The sequence below is a fragment of the Manihot esculenta genome, chromosome 2 (assembly GCF_001659605.2).
Source record: "Manihot esculenta cultivar AM560-2 chromosome 2, M.esculenta_v8, whole genome shotgun sequence".
NCBI lineage: Eukaryota > Viridiplantae > Streptophyta > Magnoliopsida > Malpighiales > Euphorbiaceae > Manihot > Manihot esculenta.
Window position 1 is genome coordinate 24,565,820 of NC_035162.2, and position 21,447 is coordinate 24,587,266.

At 37.9% G+C, this 21,447-nt stretch overlaps 1 pseudogene; it reads right to left on the minus strand.

The window, feature by feature from the left end:
* Positions 1-3,679: 3,679 nt before the first annotated feature.
* On the minus strand, positions 3,680-6,261 carry LOC110608758 (annotated as a pseudogene).
* Positions 6,262-21,447: the final 15,186 nt, after the last annotated feature.

Consider the following 21,447-nt stretch of genomic DNA (forward strand, 5'->3'; position numbering starts at 1 on the left):
TTTTCAAGATTAATTTAACTCTAAATACAGCATCTGAACTAATATAATAAAATTCCAAATAAGTGTTGACAAAAGGAAAATTGATAAACAAGTTTATGAAATGAAATGATATTCTTAAATATAAACATCCAAGCATTGCACTCACAGGCTTAAACTGATGGTAAATGCATCTCACTAAATATGTAATATTTCAAGTTCTACTCATTTAATCCTCCAATTTCCAGTTAAAAAAAAAACATTCAAGCACTAATTAGTAAAATTAGATGAAAACTATTTTCTACCCATTCAGTGAACATTTCAACAGCCAAATTATTCCTCCAAACACTCCAGTTAGTTAATGCTCCATGCAAAATTTGATGGGTTACGAAACTACTAAAATTTAATTAGTGGTGAGCAGGTCAATGGCCAATTCTATAGAAACTAAAAAGAAATTAATTCTTTTGTAGTCTTATAAAAATGGGGATTTTAATTTCAATTAAATACTAAAGTTAAACTAAATTAACTTTAGGAAATAGAACTGTTAAATTAAAGTGGAAAAATCAATATGAAAATATTTCAATCAAATGTATGATATCAATTTTAATTTAATAATTTGTCGCATATCCAAAGGTAATTCTACTTTCTTTTCGTTAAGTTAGTTATAATCTTTAAAAATGTTTTAAACAACCGATCATTCCATAATGTTAAACTAGTCAGGAACAATCATTGATTAATCCTAATTTTAGATAATCATAGAAAATACTTCTAAAATTTAATCCAATTATTATATTAAAAATTAAAAAAAAACTTGATTCTAACCAATAAATACAAAACACTGTGTTCATTTAAAATATATCATATTCTTCCTCAGGAAAGCTTAATCAATCTTATTTACCATTAGTTTCAAGTTAATTAGATAATTATAGTTTAATCAATTTTAATGACAATATATTATTTTAACAATTGCATAATGAGCATATTGCAACAATTAATAAAATAATAAAAATAAAAATAAAAATATTTAGATTTCACTATTGGTAAACTGAAAATCTAATTATCTTTCAATTGACAGGGGTGTTGGGATTTAATTCAAAATTTTAAATATTTCTTATGATTTTCAATTATTATTTTTTATTATTTTAAATTTTTTATAATTCCAATAAATTATAGAATTTATTAGGATATTTTGAGATTTTTTAAGTTTTGAATCTTGGTTGTAGGCTATATAAAGGCATCTGAATTTCATTTTTAATAACATAGTTCTATACTCAGTTCAGTATTCAGTTAAGTATTCAATTCTCTACTTCTTTCTTCTTTTTCTTTTCTAGTATTATGACTCAAATTCTCAATATCGTATTCAGTTCACTTTCAGTATTATAACTCAAATTCTCAAAATGGTATAAGAGTTTTGATGATCTTATGGGGTTGTAAAAAGAAAATTCAAGAGAGCTTGTGGAACACACTTTTATGGGTGCTCCAAAGATGATCGATGAGAAGTTTATTGAGAAAAAAATTTATTTGGAAAGAAGTGCTCCAATAATAATAAAAAAAAATTAACGCTGATAAAAGCTTAGTGTGGTGATTTGGAGAGAAGTACTCCATGTGAGGTTGGTGAGAAATGCATCAACAATTGTTAAGAAAAGTGTATCATACAGTGGAGAGAAGTGTTTCACAATAGTTGGAGAGAGATGTTTCATCCATAAAATGTAAATTTTAAAAAAATTTTAAATTAAAAGAGAATATTGGGATTTAATTTAAAATTTCAAATATTTGTTTTGATTTTCAGTTTGTTATTTTTATTATTCTAGATTTTTTATTATTCAAATAAATTATAGGATTTGTTAGGATATTTTGAGATTTTTTAAGTTTTGAATCTTGATTGTAGTGTATATAAAGGCATCCTTTAGGTGTTCAGCATGGGGTATTTAATTCTAAGATTGTAGAGGTTATGGGTTTAAGGGCAACTTTAATTTGGTTAAAGGATAATGGTCAGTCTAGTGCCATATATAGTTGAAATGGATTAAGAAGAGATGGTGATGGCAGTTAATTCTGAGGAAGAGGACTTGGGCAAATTATTTCTTATCATATGAATTTACTTATTCAAAGATTGTCTATTTTGGATTTGACAACAAATTAATTTAGTAGATCATCCTTTAGTTAAGGTGATACTATACATGCTAATCTCACTTTATAGTCTCAAGTCTCGAAGCTCACTTTGTTCTGTTTTATCTTCCTATATTGTTTCAGTTTTTACATTTTCTATCTTAAGTTGGCTATATATATGAGGGTCCATTGGTCTGAGTTTAGTTTGAATATGATAAATTACGTTTTTCTTCAATTTTTTTCCTCCAAAGTTTTTCTTTAATTTACTATTAATAAAATGTAGCAGATTTCAAACCATTGTTATTGATTAGGCCTACGGAGATTCTGAGTTGCTTTCACTCCTTGTAAATCGTCCCCCTATCTATAAGGAATGTGAGAATTATTGTAATGATTGCGTCAATAATAATGTATAATTATTATTTTGCCCTTAGAAAAAAATAAATAGCCTACTTATAAATTCTCATATTCAATTCTTATTTCTTGTGCCAACTGTGAGACTTTTAATTGAATGCTATCTGTTGATTTCATTGTTCACTTATATGACCTTGACTATTCAAGATATTTATATTCACTGGATATCGGATGATTCTTAAAACTGACTTGGCTTGAAGGTGTTTTAGTCAAGGTATTTATGTTCACAGGGTATCGGGTGATTCTTAAAACTGAATTGGCTTGAAGGTGTTCAAATCAAGTGTCGCACGGTCTCAAATGAGTGATATTAATCCAAAAACTTTCAAATTACGCACAAACCAAAAAAACACGTTCATCTAATATTGGTCTTGAATCAGAGCATAACTGAGAAGAGCTCATAGAATTCAAACTTTTCAGTAATGGTCAATTGAGATTGCTGAAAAATGCTACTAGACTTATTTTGTAATTTTTAGCTAGAAACTCACCTTTTGGTCAAAATTTTCTTTTAACAATTGAGAAGGGAAGTGTCGAACATTGAGGAAAGGTGGTGATAAGAAGGGCCCAATAGTAATGAGTGGAGTAAGAAGAAAAGAGATAAAAAAAGATGGAGGAAAAAGTTGCATAAGAGAAGAAGGAAAAAGAGAAAGAGGACATTCCTAGAAATATAAATGATGTAAGTATTGCATCTTTAGATTCTAAAATTTTCCAATTTACCGATGCAATTCAACAATTGGCTGCAGGAAATAATGTACGGACTTATGACATATGCAAAAAAGTTGACTATCCCACGGATATGTACCCCACCCTTCAGGACAATGAGAAACAGGTAAATGTCATTCGAGGATTCAATGGACAACAAAGGAAGTATGACCCATTTTTAAATACATACAATCCGGGGTGGAGAGATCATCCAAACCTTAACTATGAGTATAGACATAAAATTTTCAGCCAATAGCAAATTATCAAACTGTAAAATTAGGTATGTCTCTAAAAGACATTGCATAGTCTCTTGTTAATAGCACTTTTACTTTAAAACAATGACAACAATAATAAATGTAAATAAATTCTTTAAAATTTTCACTATTTAAAATATTAAAATTATAAAATTAATGGAATAAAAGTAAAATTGTATAATTAAAAACATTATAAAATCATGCATAATTGAGCTTAACTCATTTGGTATAATAATGTTTATTTGCTATTTGATAATTCATTTAAATTTAACAACAATAACGAACTTTATTGATCTACACAAAGAATTCTTACGCAAAACCAGAAAGGAAAATGAAGGCAATTAAATTTTGATATGCAAGAACTTGCATGGAGCCTGAAGAGCTGGTTTTTCAACTAACCACAGTGCTAAATGGGCATGGACATGGAGGAGCAGTTACTTGGACAATACCTTCAAGCATCAGGACAACCATTTTCATGGTTGGTCTTAGAGCAGGATCTTCCTGGATGCACCAAATTGCAACCATCACAAACCTCTCAATCTTCTTCATATCATTCATGGCTTCCTCGTCGTCTTCAACCAAAGCACTTATCCTTCCTTCTTGGTAACAATCATAAGCCCAATCAACTAGAATTGCTCTCTCTTCACTCACTTCTGTATCCACACATTTCCTACCACTAATTATCTCCAACAGCAAGACTCCAAAGCTGTACACATCGGCCTTTACTGTGACAGGCATATTCCTGAACCATTCTGGCGCAACATACCCTTTGGTTCCTCTAATAGCAGTAAACGTTTGGCTCTGATCCAACACCAAAAGCTTTGCCAATCCGAAATCAGCGATCTTGGCATTGCAATAGTCATCTAGCAGAATATTTTGAGGCTTTATATCGCAATGGATGATTTGAGTGCTACAATCTTCATGTAGGTATACAAGTCCTCTAGCAATTCCAAATGCTATCCGGATTCTCTGGTTCCAGTTGAGTGTTGCCTTTGTAAAAAGGAAGTTTGCTAGTGCTCCATTGCTCAAGAACTCATATACTAATAAGCGGTGTTGTCCCTCATCACAGAATCCTACAAGCCGGACTAGATTCTTGTGGTGTGTTTGACCAATAACTTTAACTTCAGTCCTGAATTCTTTCTCACCATCTTCAACTATTGTGTTCAATTTCTTGACAGCAACTGGAACTTTAGTATCCATTTCTATTTCCCCTTTATAAACGATGCCAAAAGATCCCCTTCCTGCCATTTCTTTGAAGCCATTTGTTGCTATAAAGAGCTCCTTGTAGCTAAAGCACCTCAAATTGGATTCTGCGGCTATTTCTGTAGCTTGAGTTGCCTTTTTGGATTTTTTATGGTATATAAAAAAATAATAAAAAACGGATACCAAGTTGACCAGCACAACGCCTCCTAAGAGCACAGATAACATAAGGACCAAAGTATCATTGTTCTTCTTTTCATTTGGAGTTGAAGAAGGTAATAGAGGAGGTCCTCTTATTGTGTAATTACCTTTTCTTACTTTTATAAATGTCTTTCCATTAAAATCTTCATGTCATCTACCATTCGTAAGTGGCAGCTTCTTCTTCCAGCAGTTTCCGTCTTTAAACACAACTACGTTGCAGAAGCAATCTTCAATACAAGCATTCTGACACTCTTCAACATTAAAAGGTTCATACCACTCATACTCAGAAGTTGTCCAATCAGTATCATCCAACTCCAAGAAATCAAAATCTTCCGGGGAATTAGACACATCTTCTTCACAAAATTGAGCATTAAAATCGGGTCTGCAACCTCCATAAGCGTCATTTGGATCGAGTAAAGAAAATCTTTCTGGGCAGCTACAAATTGGCCTCTGATCAGCGCCCAGTCGGCAGACACCATTAAAGCCACAAGGCCCAGTTCCTACTTGTCCATTAATATCCGTACAGATATTACCTGGCATCGTACGAATAACAGACCAATTAACTTCATTGCCAGTGGAATCCTTGGGGTGCGAATACTGTATGAAAACCCCATCAAAATTGAGAGTTACTCTGTAATAATTTTCTTCAGCTGAGACAAGCCTTCCGGGACTGAGGAGCTCTTGTTTACCGCTTGCTCGCAACACATACAAGTAACCTGAATCATTGAATACTACTCGCAATCCCGCATTTGATAAGTTAGAATCTGCAGTATTGCTCCGGAAATAGGCTTCATATGCATAACCAGTAGGTAGGTTGTTAGTATTAAGTACAGCATTCCCATCTGGAATCAAACGAAACTGAAACCTTCCACGGGAGAAGTTGGTCTCTGTTAGTCTAGAAGAGAGTATTTGTCCACCTCTCTCTAGTGTCTGTCCAGGCAACAGTGTGTCAGTTGGATGATCAAAGCTCTGCCATAAAATTTCAGAGCTTGAATTTGATACTATGAAGTTCCCTGTATCATTCATGAAACCATTAGATGCTTCCCCCAAGTTGATACCAGATTTCCATATCTCTGCACCTTGAGGGCTGGTAAGAACTAGCCCTCGATCAGCAGTAAGCTCCAGCTTGGATCTTGGTGGTGCGGGGTTATCTCCATTTGCGTACCAGACTATGGTTTCAGTAGGAATTTTGTTATACCATATAGCAAGCCAGTAAAGCTCTTTTTTGTCAAGCTGGCGAAACCCAAAAGCAAAATCCTCTGAAGGTGAAAGCCATGGCCGTGCTTTGTTATCACCTGCAGTGAGGGAGCTTCCCACCACTATATTACCTGTATTTTGAGCAAGCAATGAACATGGCAACAAAAATAAGGAGAAGAGAAGACAAGCAAGAGAAGAATCCATCGTTGAAGGAGAGTTTGGATTTGTAAAATTGGATGGATTATATGTTGAGCGGTAGGACTTCTTAAATTATTATTTTTTAATTGTAAAAATAATATTGTTATGTAGAATTTGCTATATAAAAATAAATAAAAATATGAAATTAAATATAAGTACTTTAAAAAGGACAGAGTCAAACAAGTCATGGATTTCTCATTTACATAGTTTAGAATAGTAGACATGGAACACGATTATTACTTTGACATTTCAAATATTATTTTTCAATTCAATTATATAAATTGTTAATTATTTTAAAATTTATTGCAAAAGAATCAAAAGGACATTTCAATTACATATTAATTTTTTTGAGGAAAAATATGTAAATTTAATTAATTTTTGAATAAAGTTACAACTAAATTAATAAAAAAATAAATTTAATGATTAAATGAGATCTTATTTGGGATGAAAAATTTTGCATTCTTTTGCTTTATTATAATTTTCAATAAAGATACACTGGAAGGGAAAAAAAAAAAAAGCATTTGCCAGTAAAAGTCCCGAGTCTTGACGATTAAGACATTTTGTGGAAAATGACATGTTAAGAAAGATACTTCCACGCGGCGAGTTGAAATTTATTATCCAGACCTGGTCAAGAATTTGCTCATTACTTTGTTTGACAAACTATTACAAAATTCATAAAAAAAAAAAAAATTAGGATAATTTATTATATAATTCATGAAATTTTACAAAATTTACAATTTATTCTGTATTTGCTTAATAACAACTAATTTATTTACTTTAGTAGCGTTTATGGAATATTCACTAATCTTTATTTTAGTCAATTTCATTATTATTCAACCCTTTTAGTCAATTTCATTATTATTCAAACCTGATTCTTAAGTTTAAAAGTAAAGTATTAAAGACTTTTTTAATTTATTATTTATGAGCACTTATTCATCTTTTATTTGAAATATCACCACTCTTTTGACACGAAAGTATACATTTATGATACTCACCTTCAGTTACTTAATTGATCGCAATTTCAAATAACTACTAGCACTGCTTATAGTTACTTAACCAGTGGAGTAGATATATTTTATTCTCTTTTTTCCTTTTCCTTTTTCTTTGGTATCTTGAACACTTTATTTTTTTTATAAAAATTTTATAAAAATTAAAAATTTACGATTTTAGCAAATCTCAGTTATACTCCACTAGTACCTTAATCATGCAAGTACACACATTTTTCAAGTTTAACTGTTTATACTTCAAGACAATTATAAAAAACTATTGCAAGCAATATGAAAATCCAGACAATCACCAATATAAATACTAACATACTGTTTATAACAATTATAAAAAACTATTGCAAGCAATAAGAAAACCAAAACAATCACAAATATAAATACTAACATACTGTTTATAATTCAATTCAGATTTTAAAGAGTTCAAAATTGAAAGAAATAATCAAATTGCAATACTTAGCTAAAATTCCTATCAAAATGCATAAAAAGAAATAAATGGAAATGCATAAAAATTTTAAAAAAATGCAGAATAAAATAAGAAATAAGAAAATACAACACACATAGTTTTTCTCCCCCACACTTGACCAACACATTGTCCTCAATGTGTATAAAAATAAAAAGTTATACAAAGAGGGTTAGAACAGTACTCCCTTGATCAAGATGATGTGGACAAAGTATAAGGCAAGGCTCAAATAATTGATGGAGGGAAAGGGTGTAACGACCCGAAAATCGGACCGCTACCGGCGCTAGGATCCAGATCGGCTTAAGGCCGCCGGGACCCGTAGCAAGCCTAACATATAACCTGTAAACCTGTATAATCCCATACATGATCAACAACATGCATAAAAATTTAAAACTTTTCCTTCAAACATCCAACTCAACCTGAACATACATGTACATAGTCATAATCATAATCGTGATCCCTCTGTGGGATCTCATCAATGCCCCAACGGGCGATACAACATGAGATGAGTTGGCTTTCATGAACATTATAAAATATTTTTGATCATGTAATAAAAGGGATACCTCATACACAATGTCAAGCACAATATCTAATCCTCAATATCATTACATGACTGAAACTGTACTTTTACATAACATTAATACATTTATCATGTCCACACTATCTATTACATAAATCAGACTTCATTACTCTTGTAAACCTCCTGGTCTACCCTGTACCTGCAATCCTGGGGAAATGGGAGAGGGGTGAGCTACTAGAGCCCAGTGAGCAGAATAATAAAAACATTTAAATCATATGGATCATGGAATGCATCACATCACAGCTAATCACATCAAGGATGAATTTGTCACCAATAGCCCTCTACATAGTCCAACTGTGCCAGAACGTAGAATGGGTCCTGGTCTTTCGCTTACATATCATAACATAACAGTGTCCAACTGTGCCAGAACGTAGAATGGGTCCTGGTCTTTCCCTTACATAGTGCCAGCGAACGTAGAATGGGTCCCACTGGTCTTACATTCCGTACCGTACATATCACATCGTCATATCATAGATCGAGGGCTATGGATCATCCAACATTCATCCACATCAACATAAAAATATGCAATGCAACATATTCGTGAATTCTAATGCAAGCAACCTAATTCATCACATGGCATTCATGATGCGTGAAACATGCTGAAAAGTTCATTCTTTTCTTTAAAACATAATAAGTTATTCCACTCACCTCTGGGTAGCTCCGACCAGACACTGGGGCAACAGACTCACTGCTGGGGTCCTCGGTTCCTCGGGTCCGAACCTACACAGGTGGACTCAAATGAGGGACCAAACATACACGAACATAACTCTAAACTATTCCCCAAAAACCCCCTAAAACATCATAGAATAATCATAGAAAAACATGCAAGAAAGGGCTGGACAGGGCACTTTCGGCGGCAGGTTCGGCGGCCGAAAGTCCCTCCAGAGCCGAAAGTCAGGCAGGTTCGGCGGCACCTTCGGCGGCCGAAACTCCCAGACAGAGGCGAAACTCATGCATGTTCGGCGGCACTTTCGGCGGCCGAAACTTCCAGACAGAGACGAAAGTCTCCTTTCGGGGGCAAGCTTCGGCAGCCGAAGGCTGCCTCCACAAGCACGTTCGGCGGCCGAAAGTTCCTTCGGCTGCCGAACCTGGTTTCTCCCAGAATGGCAGAAACTCAGCTCCCTTATGCATTTGTGCCTCCAAATTCATCCAAACATGCATAAACCTATTCTACAACATTCCCAAACATACACAAGCAAACATACAAGTTCCTAGGGGCATCAAACCATCAAAAACCCCAACTACAACACACAAACAACTCACATTGTTCAAAAATCACACCAAAACCCAAAAACATAACTATGACCTAAACATGCATTCTACCCCCCATGAACTTCATAAAACTTACTTAAAACATAACATAAGCTAGAGATCGACTCTTACCTCTTGAGAATCGAGAGTAGAGGCGACCAAACTTGGAGTTGGAAGAGATTCGAGTTCTTGAACCTCAAAGCTCCAAAACTTTGCTCAAAAGCTCAAATCTTCAAAACGAAGTTAAAACAAGTGAAAAACTTGAAAGATCTAGAGGAAAAACATCAAAGATCGGTGAGGGGCGGCGGAAAGCTCACCTTGGCCGAAAATGGGGAAAAGCTCGCCCGTTTTCGGCTAAGGGACCCTTTTATAGTGGCTGGCCAGGCCACGTTCGGGGCCGAATGTGCCTCCGCATGCATGCCATGTTCGGCGGCCGAACTTGAGGTTCGGCGGCCGAACCTGGACTTCCCTCACTTGTGCTTTCGGGGGCCTAAAGGCGCTCCCGAAGGCATGCATGTTCGGCGGCCGAACCTGAGTTTTCCTCCAAGGTTGTTTTTAAGCAAAAACTCATTTCCATTTTACTTAAAACCATGAAATACCTTAAAACATTTTATGAAAACATGATTCTACCCTACTAGAGGCCTCCGACATCCGAGATTCCACCGGACGGTAGGAATTCCGATACCGGAGTCTAGCCGGGTATTACAAAGGGATCCCAATATGATCAAGTAAGAAGTGTAGCATGCTTTTTGTGTTAGTTATAACTCATCCTATTTCTTCCATGTACTCATAAAGTAACACGATTAATTTCTTCTCTTTTAAGTGAAGTGTGTCTCCAACCCCTAGGTCTAAATTTTTGAAATGATTAGACAGCACTTTAAACTCCAATTGGAGGTATACTTCATGAAGAAACATGAATTGGAGTTCAAAGTGGTACCTAATTACCTCAAGAATTCAAAAATAGGGGGCTGCAGGCACACTTCAGTTAAAATAGGAGAAACTAATCATGTCACTTCATGAGTACATGGAAGAAATAGGATGGATTATAACCAAGACAAAAGATGTGCGACACTTAATTATGATGGGATCATTTTCCATCCACCAATTACTTGTGTTTGAATAATCTAAGCAATTATGAACTTTAAACGTTCAAACTAACAATATATTACTTTGAAATTAAGAACAAAGAGCCCTAAATAACAAAGCAATAATAATATGAAGAATAGAATTTGCATAAATATTGAAGAATAAAATATGAACAATTGAGTTTAAATATCCCAATTCATATAGAAACTGAAATTTCACCCTAACTTCAACTAGAAATAAAGTATTTAGCCATTCATGGCTTTCAAAGAAAATACAAAAGAGAAAAGAAGAGAAGAAGCAGATTCGGTGTTGGAGAAGAGATGCGATGCGGCTGTTCTCAAAGATGGGCTTATATAGATGCTTAAACCTAATAGAGTCATTTTGGAAATAGGAATTATTCTTTGCTTTGAATTAGGAATCCTTTCTTTACTATGTTTCTTCCAAGGATTGAACTTCTTGATTTGAGGAGGATTTGGTGCCATACTGAAGGAGGAGAAATCGTGTGGGTCCCACATCTTTTAATGAGAAGACTTGGTCTTCTTATTTTCAAATCTATAATTTTTTCTGCTACTGTCAGGTTCTATTCAATCTGTCAATTTGCCCAGTTGGTTTAGGCAAATCGCTTGGGCAAATCCATTGTCTGAAAATGTTATGCAAGTCTGGACAATTACGGGTTTTTGTGCAGTCCCTGGCTTCTGTGCAGTACAATGGAACATTTGCCTAAATCGACTGGTTAAGTTAGTTTCCACACTTTTAAATCGCTTTTCATCAAATCTTCTTCTCTTTATCCTTTTCTGCAAAACATGACCAAAATTACAAAATTAGCTAGAAAAATATTTAATTAAGTACTAAGAATAGTATGAAAAATGTATTGAAATTATGTTCGATCATAAAAAAAAACAAATAAAGTCAAACAAGCTATCTATTAATGCAAACAATAACAAGCTTATAGATGAAATAGACTGTAAAAACACATAAGGGACTCAAAATCACAGTTTTTCAATTCTTTCAAGGAAGCCGTAAGAAAATCCCTTGATTACATGATCCAATTCTTGGACTGCAAGCTCTCCACTTCATCAAACAATAATGTAATTATGTATAAGTAAATAAATTGAGTAAACGTAAAGCAAAAATAAATAGAGCAAACGTAAAGCAACAAATTTTCAGTTTTCTTGTTGCTTGCAGCTAACTCAACTCCACTGCTGATGAGTTGCAAAACTCACTACTTTTTCCATATTAAATTCAATGATTTTGCTAATATTTTGATATAAATAATTAGTTTTTACTTGAAAATTGATTTTGGATAGGTTTTTTAGTAGAAAATGAGAAAAGGAACAAAAAGAGGTTTTTTTAAGGTTTTTTCTGACTTGAAGGCACAAACTTGCCCAAGGCTATAGCCCAAGCTAATGGACAAACTCTAGAATTTCGATTTTGACAGCTGTAATTTCAATTTTTCCAGCTATACAGAGTTCATATCAGTTTCAAATAGAAGCAAACACAATCAAATTAGAATTAGGATAAGAGTTATTATAGGAGTAGTATAGTTTCTTTTAAATTGTGAATATTTATCTTTTTGTTGGAGAAAAAACCTATATAAAGGCTGCCCTAGAATTAGCATAGGCATCTCATATTTTTCTCTTCTCCTCGTCTCTCTTGTTCGACCTCCTCTTGGCCGATCTCTTTTTCTTCTTCTTTTTCTTCTTCTTTATTTCTTTGCAATTTTATTATGGCCCTTAAAGGCTAAATACTTCTTTTCAGTTAAAGGTTAATCAAAATTGAGGTTTATTCAAAGTTGTGAGATTATGTTCTTAACCTCTCTTCATCTTATTTATATTTTTAATTAATTTCTATATTTGGAGGAACACCACCTCCATTGTTGTCCTCTTAGGAATTCAAGAGACCTATTGAATCTCTTGAGAAGATAATATATTACTAATTAACCCAACTAAATCCGTAATTATTTAATTGGGTTAATACAAATAACAATTAGCATATTCGCTTATGTTAAGTGATTAATTGATTTGATTTAAATAATTCGCTTGTTACTATTAATCAAGTTTAGGTCATTCTCTCTTAAAGTAGTTAATTAATTAAATCTACACGTTTGATGGGGTTATTAGTTAACTAAGAATTAATTTAAGCGTGAAGCATATTAATTTAATTATAAGAAAGAATTGGTAAGATTCGCTTGTTTGAACACTATAACCAAACAATAGATAATAAAATGAACTATCTTTTTAATCGATGATCAACTACCAACCTCTCAATTTTGATTACCTTCAATTGAATTTTAATTTAATTATTTGTTTCACCATCTTAATTGCATTGTTTTTCTTCTTTAAGTTTTCTTTTTTAAAATCAATTTCTCCAACAATGATTCTCTTCTCTCTTTTTGTTTTAAACTATTCTTCTTATTCCACTAGTAATATAATCTGAACAAAGTTACTATGTGGGATCGACGCTCATTTGCCCTATCTACAAATTCTTTTAAATCAAAAAAAGAGAAATCAATTTTAATTGATGAATTCGACGCCCATCAAATTTTGGCGCCGTTATCGGGGACCTTTAACAATTTATTTTTATTTTTATGACCAGGTCTAAAAATAGTAGAATTCAAATTGATCTAGAAATCGAGAAGACTGCAAAAAGGTTGAGAAAAGTAACCAAGTTGCAAAAACAGGCCAATTCGGGAGCCTCTCAACCACCTGCCCGGTCCCCTCTGCCAACCGAAGACCCCATGTCTTCAACACCAACCAAACCTCCAGTTGATACCAACTGAAGGGACACTATGGTTGTAGCTGCTACTAAAGAACAACCCCTTTATATCACATATCCAGTGTTAAATGCACCTATGGAATTGCGAACAGGCATGATTCATATGAAGACCCATATCGTCATCTGAAAAAGTTTTATGTGTTTTGTTCAAGTATGAGACCACAATGGATAACTAACGAATAAATCATGTTAGTACCTTTTCTTTTTTACTTTGATTGAATCTGCTAAGGATTGGCTCTACTATTTTCCCCTAGGATCAATCACCACTTGACGCAAATTAGAGATTGTTCTTAGAAAGGTTTTTTCCAGCAACTAAAGCTTCATCTATAAGAAAGGAAATAAGTGGAATCAAACCAAGAAAAAATGAAACCCTACATGAATGTTGGGAACGTTATAAGAAATTAATTGCAAGTTGTCCAAAATATGGAATCACTTCAAAATAGCTCAACCTTCACTTCTATAAAGGACTTTTGCCATTAAAAAGGAGAATAGTAGATGCTGCTAGTGGAGGTGCTATTTTGAAAATGGAACCTGAAGAAGGTAAAACTTTAATCTCAAATATGGTTGCAAACTCTAGATAGTATGGCCGAGATGAGGACATTCCTATGAATGCGAATGAGGTAAGTATTGCATCTTTAGATTTTAAAATTTCACAACTTATCACTGCAGTTCAACAATTGACTGCAGGAAATAATGTATGAACTTATGGCATTTGCAAATAAGTCGACCATCCCACAGATATATGTCCTACCCTTCAGGAAGATGAGCAACAGGTAAATGGCATTGGAGGATTCAATGGACAACAAAGGAAGTATGACCCATTTTCAAGCACTTACAATCTGGGGTGGAGACATCATCTAAACTTTAACTATGGGAATAGACAGCAAAACTACCAGCCAAGAGCGAACTATCAAGCTGCAAAATCAGGTGTGTCTCCAGAAGACATTGTACAATCCCTTGCTAATAGCACTCTTGCTTTTCAACAGGAAACGAAATCAAGCATTCATAATTTGGAGAACCAATTGAGCCAACTTGCTACATCAGTGAGCAAGCTGGAATCTCAAGGGAAACTGCCCTCCCAAACCGTTCCAAACCCAAAACAGAATGCAAGCACAATTACATTGTGAAGCGGGAAAGAATTGGAAATTGCCAGCTTGAAGAGGCTTGCCTAAGGAACAGACCTGATGCCAGAAGCATAAATAGAGATGCCAGAAGAACCAGCCCCAAAAATCAGAGGTCAAACACCCCCTAATTCAAGTAACACGTCCTCTTTTTCCTGAAAGACTTGCTCAATCCAAAAGGGAAAGGAAAGAAAAAGAGCTCTTGGAGATTTTTCATAAGGTCCAAGTGAACAGATCTTTCATAAGGTCCAAGTGAACATACCCTTTCTTGAAACTATAAAGCAAATACCCAGGTATGTGAAATTTCTAAAAGACCTTTGTACTAACAAAAGGAAATTTATGGGCATGAAAAGATTAAAGTAGGTGAGAATGTGTCAGCTGTACTTAAAGGAAAATTCCACAAAAATGTAAAGATAAAGGCATGTTTACAATATCATGTAAAGTTGGAAACCTTAAAGTCAAGAAGGCAATGTGTGATTTAGGAGCTTCTATAAATGTTATGCCTCTATCTGTTTATTTGTTTTTGGATGTAGGTCCTTTGAAATAAACAGGAATCACACTCCAACTCGCCGATAAATCAATAGTTTATCCTAAGGGCGTGTTGGAGGATGTTTTGGTCCAAGTGGAAAAATTAATTTTTTCAGCAGACCTTTTTTTGTCTTGGACATGAAAGATGACAGTTCATCTAACTCCACCGATTTATTGCTAGAAAGACTATTCCTTAGCATAGCTAGAACGAAGATCGACGTGTATGAAAGCACGCTCACAATAGAGTTTGACGGAAAAGAGGTAAAGTTTAATATCTATAATGCAATGAAATATCCTAATGATAATTTTTCTCTTTGCAACATAGATGTAGTTGACCCTCTCGCTTAAGAAGCATTTGAATTAAGCAAGTAAGACAAGTTGGAGGTATTTCTAACCGAAAACTTGACATTGGATTGCCTTAACAATTGCCCAACTCAACTCTGTAATACCCGGCTAGACTCTGGTATCGAAATTCCTACCGTCCGGTGGAATCTCGGATGTCGAAAACCTCTAGAAGGGTAAAATCGTGTTTTTACAAAATGTTTTAATGTATTTTATAGTTTTTGTAATACCCGGCTAGACTCCGGTATCGAAATTCCTACCGTCCGGTGGAATCTCGGGTGTCGGAGACTTCTAGAAGGGTAAAACTATGTTTTTATAAAATATTTTAATGCATTTTATGTTTTTTAAAGCAAGAAAGAAAATGAGTTTTAGCATGAAAATAGCATTGGAGGAAAACTCGGGTTCGACCGCCGAACCTCAAGTTCGGCCGCCGAACATGCATGCGCTTCAGGAGTGCTTTAGGCCCCCGAAGGCATAAGTGAGGGAAGTCCAGGTTCGGCCGCCGAACCTTATGTTCGGCCGCCGAACATGGCATGCATGCGGAGGCACGTTAGGCCCCCGAAAGTGGCCTGGCCAGCCACCTATAAAGGGGTCTCCATGTCCGAATGGGCGAGCTTTTCTCCCTATTTTCGGCCAAGGTGAGTCTCCACCGCCCTCATGCCGATCTTGAGTTCTTCCTTCAAATCTTCCATGATTTTTATGAGTTTTCACCTTTGTTTTGAAGATTTTTAAGCAAATAGCAAGTTTTGGAGCTTGGAGGTTCAAGGAACTCGATCTCTCCCATCTCCGAGCTAGGATCGTTTTTCCTCTCGATCTTCAAGAGGTAAGAGCCGATCTTGAGCTCATTATATGTTTTAAATAAGTTTCAAGTTGATTCTTGGAGTAGAAATGCATGCTTAGGATAGTTGAGCTTTGTTAGGTTTTGTGTTGTGTTTATGGATAATGTAGGTTGCTGAGTTGCTTTTGATGTGTTGTAGTTGGGGTTTAGGATAGTTTGAAGCCCCTAGGAGCTTATGTATGTGATTATGCATGTTTTGGTTGAGTTGTATGCATGATTGAAGGTTTTGGGAGGCAAATGTGCATAAGAGCCGAGTTTCTGCCACTTTGGGAGAAACTCAGGTTCGGCAGCCGAAGGGACTTTCGGCCGCCGAACCTGCCTGTGGAGGCAAGCTTTCGGCTGCCAAAGCCTGCCCCCGAAAGTGGACTTTTGTGTTTGGAGGGGACTTTCGGCCGCCGAAGGTGCCGCCGAACATGCATGAGTTTCGCCTCTGGAGAGAACCTTCGGCCGCCGAAAGTGCCGCCGAAGGTGCATGACTTTCGGCTCTGGAGGGACTTTCGGCCGCCGAACCTGCCGCCGAAAGTGCCCTGTTCAGCCCTCCTTTGCATGAATTCTTTGATTGTTTTGAGGTGTTTTAGGGCGGGTTTTTGGGGGATATTTTTAGAGTCATGTTCTAGTATGTTTGGTCCCTCATTTGAGTCCACCTGTGTAGGTTCGGACCCAAGGAATCGAGGACCCCAGCAGTGAGTCAGCTACTTCAGTTCATTGTCAGAGTTAGCCTGAGGTGAGTAGAATAAACCTTATGTTTTAAATTAATGCAAGTTTTAGCATGAATCATGCATCACGAATGCCATGTGATATAATAGGTTGTTCCATTAGAATCCACGAATATGTTGCACTGCATTCTTTGTTGTGGATGTGGGTGAATGCTGTATGATCCAATTAGTCCCTGAGGAAAGACCAGGACCCCATTCTACGGCCTGGCACGGTATGGAACGCGAAGACCAGGTTCCCAGATGAGGCCCTGGGGCAATGGTAAGTAATGTTATGATATGACAGGAAGACCAGGACCCCATCCTACGGCCTGGCACGGATATGATGCTGGGACTATTTGGTGACAGGTTCACCCTTGATGTGATTTGTCTGTGATATGATGCATTACATGATGGCATATGTTTTAAATGTTTTAGTATTCTGCTCACTGGGCTCTAGTAGCTCACCCCTTTCCCTATATCCCCCAGGTTTGCAGGTACGGGCTAGATCAGGGAATCAAGAAGAGTAAGTCATGTGATTTGTAATAGTTAGATGTGGACATGATGATTTGTAAAATGATGTAAGGATATGAACAGTCATGTTATGTAATATTGATATTGAGGATTAGAATTGTGCTTGACCATAGTATGTTTGGATAATCCCATGTATATACATGATCTATGTTTTATGATGTTTATGTTCAACCAAGCTTGATGTTTGATGAGATACCCCATTGGAGCATGTGATGAGGCTCCAGTGTGTGGTTTATGTTTATGTTTATGTGCATGCACAGGTTGAGCTTGGTAAAAGAAAAGAAAAAGTTCTTATGTTTATGGATATGTATGATCATGTATGGGATTTGACAGGTATTCAGGATGTATGTTAGGCTTGCTACGGGTCCCGGCGACCTTATGTCGATCTGGATCCTAGCGCCGGTAGCGGTCCGGTTTTCGGGTCGTTACAGAGTGGTATCAGAGCCCTAGGTTCATATGGTCGGACCTATAGTGTGTCGGGCTCATAGTTGTCATAGAAGGTCAAGCACAATAGGAAAGATCATGTCCACTAGGATAGGATGTGGAGTCCTGTCTTGTATGATGATGTGAAATGCCATGATTTTATGCATGTGCATTAATGATATGCTATGTATGTGATGTATGTGATGCGGGTTCATGTGTTCCCACATGAACCATATGATGCTAATGTTTGTGCGATGTGTGCTGTTTTTCAGAAAACAGGATGAGAGGAACTCGTCGATCTGCACGATTGACTGGAGTACCACCCCAGGACGAGGGCACTGATGCCCGTCCTCCTGCATTGCCTAGGGCAATGTCAAGTAGGTCCAGCAGAGAAAGAGTAGTAAGGGATCCTAGAAGGTCCTTGGATCTGGGTAGAAGCAGATCAGTGAGGGGAACAGTGCAAGGTGGTATGTCAGAGGATATGGGGGATGATATGGATGTGGATCAGAGGAGGGATGGCAGCCTTGGTGTGGAGATGTCAGAAGAGGGTATGGGAGAGTCTCAGGGAGGCACTCAGGCCTCAGGGTTTGTACAACCACCCCAATACCCACCCTTTTCACAAAATCCCGGGTATTCGATGGGAGGCACATCGGATTACCCTAGCTTTAACCCTTATCCCACACACATGCCATACCCACCTTTCTACCCACATTACCCACAGTACCCTATGTATCCACCCCCGCCCTACTATCCAAATCCAGCAAACCCTACCTCAGGGGAATGTTGCACCTCCTCCTCCACCAGCAGAACCCACAGTCCCAGAAACCCCAGTACCTAAACCTAGCTCATCTGGAGGGAGCAAGGTCAAGATGACCGACTACATGAAGCTTGGTGCTCCTCAGTATGAAAAAGGGGATGACCCGTTTGTGTATCTTGAGAGGGTCAAGGTGATTACAGATGAGATAGGAGCTGATGACAGTAGAGCCATTCAGATGGCTGGGTTCACGCTTAAGTGCAAGAAGGCCCGTGAGTGGTTTAAGAATTATGTGAACCCGAGGGTGGACAGCATGTCTTGGGAAGAGTTTGCAAACGAGTTTGCAGGATGGGCATTCCCTGATAGCTCAAGGGAGTTAAAGATGATCGAGTTTGAACAGTTAAGGCAGACAGAAGAGATGAGTGTAGATGAGTACACAGACAGATTCTTGGAGCTGTTGCCGTTTGCAGGGCAAAATCTTGACTCAGACCAGAAGAAGTCAAGGAGGTATATCATGAAACTCCATTCCAGGTATTCCTCCTTGATCCAGTCAGCAGATAGGGAGAGCTTCCATGCCATAGTGGATATGGCCCGAAAAATGGAGGCCAGTGCCATCATTCAGGGGACAGTTAAGCAATCAGTGGCACAGTCTTCTGGTTCCAAGACCCCGGGTGGGGGAAGGCTAGATCCCTCTACCTTGAGTGCAGCAGCTTCAGGCAGTAAGAGATGGGGTAAAGCCAAGTCTAAGAAGAACAAGTTCTGGAGCAAGATCAAGTCAGGTCTGGGATTAGGGAGTGGCTCAAGCTCTGGTGCAGATAATGCAGTATGTGCAAGGTGTGGTAAGCCACACAAGGGAGTCTGCCGGGCTGGGACGACAGCCTGCTTCAGATGTGGGCAAGAGGGACACATGGCTCGGGAGTGTCCTAGAGCAGTACCAATGGCACAGTCTCAGCAGACAGCTTCTGGTAGTGTAGCTCAGCCAGCAGCTCCAGCCACGACTCAGGCCAGTGGCAGAGGCAGAGGGAGAGGGGCAGCCTCTTCTTCAGCGGGCTTCAGAGGTGAAGGTCCATCAGCACCAGCACGGATTTTCACAATGACACAGCAGGAGGCAGACGCATCTAACACCGTGGTGGCAGGTAACTTAGTCATTGGTTGTTCAGATGTGTATGCCTTGATGGACCCTGGTGCATCTCATTCTTTTATTGCTCCGAGAGCCATTGAGAGGTTGGGTCTGATGATCTCTGGGTTAGAGTGTCCTCTCTGGGTCAGTGGACCCAAATGTGATCCATCTGTGGCAGAGTCAGTCTGCCAGTGTAGCCCAGTCTTCGTTGAGGGGAGATGCCTTTCCGCCGACCTTGTGGTTCTAGACTTGACAGATTTTGACGTCATTCTAGGGATGGACTGGTTATCTACCCATGGTGCTACCTTGGACTGCAGGGACAAGGTAGTCAGGTTCAGAGGTCAGGATGGGTCAGAGGTTGTCTTCAGGGGAGACAGGAGGGGTACACCTAGAGGTCTGATATCAGCTCTTCAGGCTCGTAGGTTGCTTAGGAAGGGATGTCAGGGGTATTTGGCTCATGTGAGAGAGCTTAGCAGTCAGGTTAGAGAGCCCGCCTCGGTGCCAGTGGTCAGAGAGTTTTTAGATGTCTTCCCAGACGAGCTGCCAGGTTTACCACCTGCTAGGGAGATAGAGTTCGAGATAGAATTGATGCCTGGAACCAGACCGATCTCTATCCCTCCCTACAGGATGGCTCCAGCTGAGTTGAAAGAGTTGAAAGAGCAGTTGCAAGAGCTGGTAGACAAGGGTTTTATCCGACCGAGTACCTCACCTTGGGGTGCTCCAGTATTGTTTGTGAGAAAGAAGGATGGATCCCTCAGACTTTGTATCGACTACAGGCAGTTGAACAAAGTCACTACCAAGAATAAGTACCCTTTGCCTAGGATCGATGATCTATTCGACCAGCTAGCAGGAGCGGATTATTTCTCCAAAATAGATCTGAGGTCCGGGTATCATCAGCTGAGGATAAGAGAAGAGGATGTGCCAAAGACGGCTTTCAGGACCAGATATGGGCATTTTGAGTTCCTTGTGATGCCGTTCTTGTTAACCAATGCCCCCGCAGCATTCATGGATCTCATGAACAGAATTTTCAAACAGTACCTGGATCACTTCGTTATTGCCTTTATAGATGATATCTTAGTGTATTCCAGGAATGCAGAGGAGCATGCCCATCATCTGAGGATAATTCTGTAGACCTTGAGGGAACATGGCTTGTACGCCAAGTTCTCCAAGTGTGAGTTCTGGTTGAGGAGCATCTCATTCTTGGGGCATGTTGTATCAGAAAATGGAATAGAGGTGGACCCCAAGAAGGTAGAAGCTGTGGCTAACTGGCCTAGACCCACTTCAGTGACGGAGATCAGGAGTTTCTTGGGTTTGGCAGGTTACTACAGGAGGTTCGTTCAGGACTTCTCTAAGATTGCAGCTCCTCTGACCAGATTAACCAGGAAGAATCAGAAGTTTGTGTGGACCGACCAGTGCGAAGAGAGTTTTGAAGAGCTTAAGAAGAGGTTAACGTCAGCACCAGTGTTAGCTCTGCCAGCTAGCAACGAGGATTTCACAGTGTTCTGTGATGCATCCCGAGTGGGATTGGGTTGTGTGCTAATGCAGAATGAAAGGGTGATTGCTTATGCTTCTAGGCAGCTGAAGAAGCATGAGTTGAATTACCCTACACATGACCTGAAAATGGCAGCCGTAATCTTTGCACTCAAGATGTGGAGGCATTACCTTTACGGTGTTAAATGTGAGATCTTCACAGATCA